Source organism: Leptonychotes weddellii, chromosome 12 (genome assembly GCF_054177405.1).
Source record: "Leptonychotes weddellii isolate Sample4059 chromosome 12, ASM5417740v2, whole genome shotgun sequence".
Lineage (NCBI taxonomy): Eukaryota > Metazoa > Chordata > Mammalia > Carnivora > Phocidae > Leptonychotes > Leptonychotes weddellii.
This window is the reverse complement of record NC_138380.1, coordinates 48,820,461-48,827,625: the sequence shown is the minus strand read 5'-3', so window position 1 is coordinate 48,827,625 and position 7,165 is coordinate 48,820,461. Positions and strand designations below refer to the sequence as shown.

The 7,165-nt window shown below is 43.0% G+C and overlaps 1 non-coding gene across 1 annotated transcript; it reads right to left on the bottom strand.

The window, feature by feature from the left end:
* Positions 1–629: 629 nt before the first annotated feature.
* Positions 630–734, bottom strand: LOC115940424 (U6 spliceosomal RNA). The gene has a single exon (XR_004075181.1). It is a non-coding gene; the product is annotated as a U6 spliceosomal RNA (small nuclear RNA).
* Positions 735–7,165: the final 6,431 nt, after the last annotated feature.

Sequence of the window (7,165 nt, the reverse complement as noted above, 5' to 3'; positions counted from 1 at the left end):
GGTAATTTTTTAGAATTTAGATTACCTCCACAATGTCTATTACATATTTTTGCAACTCAGCAAATTATTTCATTTCTCTCTCCCTAGTATGGAAATTTAATCTAGGTATTTATTTCATTTTCAGTAACCTATTTGAAGAAAGACTACCCTTCAGTATACAGTATTACATTATGCATTCACAACTGATACTATAAATTATGCAATCTAACAAAAAAATTATTAATGGTTTATGGGAGGTGGGGGGGGGGTGGCAACCATGAAATCTCAACAGCTAGCAATAGAAAGTAATTTTCCCTGTTGCCCATCAGAAAGGAAAAGGAGACCAAAGAGTGTGTTTAAACAGCTCCATGGCACTTACTCTTTCGCACATGTCACTGTTTATAAAGACAAACAACAGTAAGACCCCAAAACAAACGAAGCCTAAAGCTTAGGCCACCTTTCTTTTTTTTTTTCTCTTTCTTGCTTGATTGCTTGATTGCTTGCTTTCTTTCCTTCCTTCTTCCTTCCTTCCTTCCTTCCTTCCTTCCTTCCTTCTTTCTTTCTTTCCTCCCTCCCTCCCTTCCTTCCTCTTTTAACTCACTGGAAATTTTTTCTTTTTTTTTTTTAAGTTTTTATCTAAATTCCAGTTTCAAAATACGCAATGCTTCATAAATTTGCGTTGTCATTCGTGCGTGGGGCCCATGCTAATCTCTGTATCGGTCCAATTTTAGTGTACGTGCTGCCAGAGCGAGCTCAGGCCAGCTTTAAACATCAGTAAACAGGTACTTTTCAACTGCAGCTTGGCACTTCAATCCTCTTCTACGGAGGTCCATTTTAACATGCACTTTGTGACAGCCTCGTAAAGGGAATTGTCAGCTTATTGTATGACGTTGATGACAGAATTTGCCAGCTCTTTTCTTCTGCAATTGTTACTAGTGCCCCCCCCCAAATGGAGCATTTTATAATGATTAAAATTATTGAATGTAGGTTGTAACGACATTTTGGCCTGTTTAATATCACCTGAATTAGAGAAGAAATCCTGCGACCCTGGCGGGGGAATCTTTCGGCAGGTCTGTGTTGCAGAAAGGGATTCCTCCGCTCCACATGGGCATAGAGCAAGTGAGCACCCTGGCCAGGATCATTCAGAGACATCCCGGCTCAACCCAGAAGTCCCAGGTGAGGGAGGAAACCTTGAACTTGTTGAGCTCCACCCATCCCTGGAGTCGAGTGGTTTCTCTTTCCCCAGCAGCACTTTTCAAAACCAGGAGGATCCGTTCGAAGAGCTGATGAAGTTTTTGCAGAAATGGTTCAACAGAATGAGGTCCGCTGCAGTGGACATGGGGCCTGGACTGGGTAGAAAAAGTGGGGAGTGTGTGAGCGATCACAGGATCAAGGCCAGAGAAGTAAAGCCATTAACTTCATAACACAGGTCCTCTCTCTCCTTATCTCACATTCCCCCGTGATGATGGCATCATCATACAGCATTTCCTCTCAAACAGTATAAATCTGGGGGCAGATGTGGTTCAATTTGCAGAACTGTTTTACAGTTCCAAAAGCATCTTATATAAAAATTACAGAGAAATGAGTTATATATAGGAATTCAGTATGGATTAGGAGAAATCTTACAATATTTGCTTGGATTGGTGCTCCCAGCAATTATACTAAATCTCAAAATCTCAGAAAAACCAGACTTTATATTAAAACATTCCGCCCAGGGGCGCCTGGGTGGCTCAGGCGTTAAGTGTATGCCTTCGGCTCAGGTCATGAACTCAGGGTCCTGGGATCGAGCCCCACATCGGGCTCCCTGCTCGGGGGGAAGCCTGCTTCTCCTCTCCCACTCCACCTGCTTGTGTTCCCTCTCTCGCTGTGTCTCTCTCTGTCAAATAAATAAATAAAATCTTTAAAAATAAATAAATTAATTCCACCCAAAAAGATGAGCCTTTTCATACCCTATTATTCAAAGACAACATCCTAACTCTGTTAAAAGTGTAGAGTAATACATTTGTTTTTGCCTTATTTTTATGTGCACCGCTTAGCATTCTTAATGCTAAGAATGAAAATTCACTCACTACAGGATATTCTTATCTGCATTTTTCATCCTTAAATTAACACATTGATTCATCCATAAGTTAATACATGAAGATACTATTCTTAGGACTCCTGAATCTGTTCTCGGCCCTTTTCTTTTCCAGATTTTATTTGCTGTTGGCCTAGGGTCTCTTCACAGTTGCTAAAGGAGGGGATTCCTTTTGTTTTGTTCTGAGTATTCAGTAATTTTGGTATAGGGTAGAGAATTGCAGGTAGAATCCTTGGATTATTAATGAAAATAAAACTGCTTTGCAATTTTAATTTTCCCATATGCTGCTAGTAATGAGTGAAATAACTTATTACCCACTGGGTTATATAATCAGTCTAGTGGGTTGAATTGTGTCCCCCCAAAAAGATATGTTCAAGTCCTAATCCCAGGTATCTGGGAGTGTGACCTTATTTATAAAGAGGGTCTTTAGAGATCTAATCCAATTAAGATGGTGTCCTACTGGATTGGGGTAGGCCCTGAAGCCAATGACTGGTGTTGTTTTTATTTTTTCTAAAGATGTATTTATTTATTTGAGAGAGAAAGAGTGTGTGTGCTAGCGAGCCTGGGAGGAGGAGCAGAGGGAGAGAGAAACCCAAGTAGACTCCATGCTGAGTGTAGAGCCTGACTCAGGGCTCGATCGCACGACCCTGAGATCATGACCCGAGCCAAAACCAAGAGTCGGATGCTTAACTAACTGCACCATCCTGGCACCCCTGACTAGTGTTTCACAAGAGAAAAAGCAGCAGGTCTGGGTAGGAGACACAGAGGGCCACACACAGGGAGGAAGACTGTGTAACAATGGAGGCAGAGGTTGGGGTCAGGCACTGACAAGCCAAGGAATGCCAGTGATTGCTGGTAACCACCAGAAGCAAGGAAAAAGACATGGAATGGATTTTCCCCTCAGAAATTCCACTAGGAACCAATCCTGTCAACACCTTGATGTTAGACTTCTGGCTCTTGAACTGTAAGAGAATACATTGCTTTGGTTTAAGCCACCCAGCTTGTGATCACATGTTATGGCAGCCCTAGGAAATGGATACACGCAGAATATGCAAATTTGTCAAATAACCACAGTTTAGAGTCTTTTTTTTTTTTAAAGGTTTTATTTATTTATTAGAGAGAGAGATTGAGAGACGAGTCGGAGGAGGGGCAAAGGGAGAAGCAGACTCCCCACTGAGCAGGGAGCCCGATGCGGGACTCAATCGCAGGACCCTGGAATCACGACCTGAGCTGAAGGCAGACGCTTAACCAACTGAGCCACCCAGGTGCCCCACAGTTCAGATTCTTTTCTGGCAAAAGAAGAGTCAGAATGAGCCAGGACTTCCCCTGCCTCCAGAAGCATAAGTGAGAAACCCCCACTAAGGTACCTGGAGAATTCTTTTTTGATTATTAGATATCTGAAGACAGTGACTTACTTTTCCTCATAGTATACTTTTAATTCTCATCATTACCTAAAGTTACTAATAACTTGAAATAATTATGTTGAAAGTTGGAAGTCAGAATTGTTTGTTGTAGAATTTGGGGTTTCACAGGAAAACACTCAACACACAAGGGAGGTTGTAACTTTTCCATTTTCAGGTGCTTCCAGACTAATTTCTATTGTAAATAGGAATTGGTTTTTCTATTAAAAATGAACATGTCACTCATGCATTCATACGGGTGTGTTAGAAATGTTAAAGGTACATACACTCAGGAATAAATCTGGTGGTATACAAAAACATTAATAGAATTGGGAGTTTGCAATTTTCTACTTTTTGGTTCTATGAACTTCTACTTTTTCTACAATGAGTATGAATTGCTTATACAATAAAAAAATTAATGAGTTTGCTTAGTGCAGAGCATTAAATTTACATTTTTCTTAGGTCACATGTTTCCCTGACCTTGTGCCAGGAGAATTAAGGCAATGGACCTCTAGTCTTGCCTTGAAATTTTTTTTCCTACATGCACACACACACACACACACACACACACACACACACACACACCCAACTAATAGAGGAGTGTTAGCTTTATCAGCAATGAGATGTAAGGGAGACATAAATCATGGATGTATCTGACATTTAACCAATTTAGATTCCTTTCACACCACTTTCTATTTCAAGTGTGTCCTTTGGCTTTCCATTTAGAGAAAACAACCCCATCTGCTGATCAGAGAACATCTAACCAAGGCTGCCCCATCCCCACAACTCTTGGAAGCCTACTTGGCCACAACAGAGTAAAATATGACTACGCTGTGCGCAACTCAAGGAGCCTCATGTGGCAGCCCTGAGACTAACCCTGTTTTCTGGAAACACTCAGCATTTTATGGAGTCTTCAGGATTAAAAAATTTCAGAATGCCCTCTTTCATGGCATTGCCAGTTTTTAAAAGCTGGTAATATTTCTAGGCTTCCCACTAATTTAAGGGCAAACAATATAATTAAAATAGCCTACAAGGCCCTACATGATCCAGACCTACCTTGTCAGGTGCTCCCTTCCTCTCCACAGTCCAAGCCTCTCCACACTCCCTTCCTCTCCACACTCCACCTCTCCTGCCACAAACTGTTTGCATATACTGTTCCCTCTGCCTGGAATTCTCTTCCTCCCTACCTCTTTACCTAAATAATCCAACTCCTACCTCAGATTTCATCTGGGTTTTTGTTTCTTCAGAGTAACCTCCCTTTCCCTTCCAGACTATGTCAGCCACACACGACATAATATTCCTCTCCTTCCTAGCACTAACCAAGGATGAAATTTTCTAATAATTAGTATGACTATTTATTTTTTTAAAGATTTTATTTATTTGAGAGACAGAGAGCACAGAGGGAGAAGCAGACCCCCTGCTGAGCAGAGAGCCCGATGCAGGACTCGATCCCAGGACCCTGAGATCACGACCTGAGTCAAAGGCAGAAGCTTAACCGACTGAGCCACCCAGGTGTCCCTCACCTCTCTTTTTGTCTAACCCAAGGCAGGAATAAAGGCTGTGGTGACAGCCAAACACAATATTCTTATGCCTCACTTGGAACACAGATGGGCAAGTGTCTGCCTATTCTTTTATAGAAATACAGAAAGAAAAATGTGAGACTTTAGGAAGAAGAGGGGCTCTTACCAGGCTGTTTAATGGTGTTACACATTCTCTCTTCTTGCCAACAGACCAGTAATTTCAGAAAAGAGGCCTTTAGGTACCCTGCTTGAGATGTTCACAGTCTGTTTACTACTTGCACTTCCTCAGAGAAGGAAACATCATTATCCGCTGGCGTCAGGGCCTCAGGCACATGAGGGGCTTTTCTCCAAAGGTCTCCCACGAAATAGAGCCGACTAACGGCTTTCAGCGCCACTGCTCCTTTTCGGTGCTGTGCTCATTTTAATTAGACCCACTCAGTGGGTCATTATGGTCTGACTCTCTGAAGGCCACTCACTGCTGCCATGTCCAAGCTAGCAGAGCCCAAGCTGAGGAGGCCGACTGTGTCTACCCTGCCCCTCCCCCAGCCGATCCCCACCACAGCGACTTCATTCACCTTGCCACACTTGGGATTCCAAAGAAACTAACTTTAGAAAGCAGGCTGGTGGTGGCCCTTCAGGCGTTGAGTCTGGCGTGTGGAAGGGACATGAGCAGGCCTTTGTTCACCTCTGGAACCTGCCTGCACACCTTGCCTACCTGTAATGCGTGGCCCTTTTTCTCGTTTTTAAACAACGTTTTGCTATCTGTAAGGGTCTGATTGGCTTTCTTTAATGATTCATGAAATGGACAGCATCCCGTCTAACAAATGGAAGGGTGCTCCCAACACTTGGCCTTTTTCATACCTCTTCCTGGCGTCGAGCTTGACAAGAAAATGACGAACAGGGAGAAGCGCCCACACGGGTTTTAGAAATGAAGTGGGAAGCCCTTAAATCACCGGCCTTCGAAAAATCTCGGGATTTGCCTCTTACTGTTTTAAGGGGGTGTTCTGTGTGTGGAAGTCTGATCAGGTTGCGTTCTGCAAAATCGCAGCCCTGGCGAGAGCTCCCTCTTCGATATGCATCCAAAGAGACATGAGAATATTATTCCTTCCAAAGTCAGCTGCAATTGAAGCTCACTAAATTGACTCCACATCTTGAGTAGTGACAGAGGAATAGCAAGTATCTTTTACTAAAATGCTCATTTTTGACCAACGCCTTCTTTGAAGATTTTTCTATCACTGATGCAGAGGACATGATCTTTCCTTTACAGAAGATGGCAGAACACCAGCAAATCAGTGTTTGAGGCCAGGGGCTAATGTCAGTGCCTCAAAGACTCATCTAGCAACTGCGTCCTTCTACCAGCAATGTCATGCAGAATTGAGGGCAGAGTTTATTATAAATGTAAGGAGACCAATGTCCGAGGGAAATTTTGCGTGCATGTGCGCACACATACAGGGGTGTGCATGTGTGGGGAGTAAGGCCGATGCAGGCACATGCCTGTCCTCACCCCTTGATGCTCCATATTATTTGTGGCCAAGAAAATAATAATTGACATCTCACATAATAGAAAAAAAAAAACATTTTAGCCACAACTTCTACCATTTCTCCTACTGAGCATTCTACACTGAGCCAGATGACAAGTTTCTTTTGATCCATTTGTTCACTCTACTCATCTTCATGGGACCCCCACCGTCTCCCCACTCTGCTCTGCTCTCCTCAGGCAGAACTGTCCTGCACTGGGCGTGCGGAGATTGACGCCATGATGGATGATAGAAAGGTAACGGAAGGGAAGACAAGCAAGGGGAAAATGTGGCATCAGGTAGTCATACCCTTAATCAGGTTGTGTTTACTTAATTCACATGGAAAAAGCACCTCTTGAGCAAGCACTACATTCCTCAAGGTTACTTTCGCCACATCTCACAGTGATGATCATTTATTGAATGATCTTGACGCAACAGGCGCCATGCTGAGAGCTGTGCATGCATCAGTTCATTTAATTCTCACAGAGCTCCTCCGTAGCATTGCTGTTATGATCCCCTTTTTACAGCTGCAAAGACTGAAGTTCAGAGAGGTTGAGTAACTCATCCAGGGTCAAGTGCTAATAGACGATGGGCAGATGCAGGATATGAACATGACAGTGTGGTCTAGAGCCTGTGCACTAAATGAGTACTTCTCTGCACCTTTTATTTTTA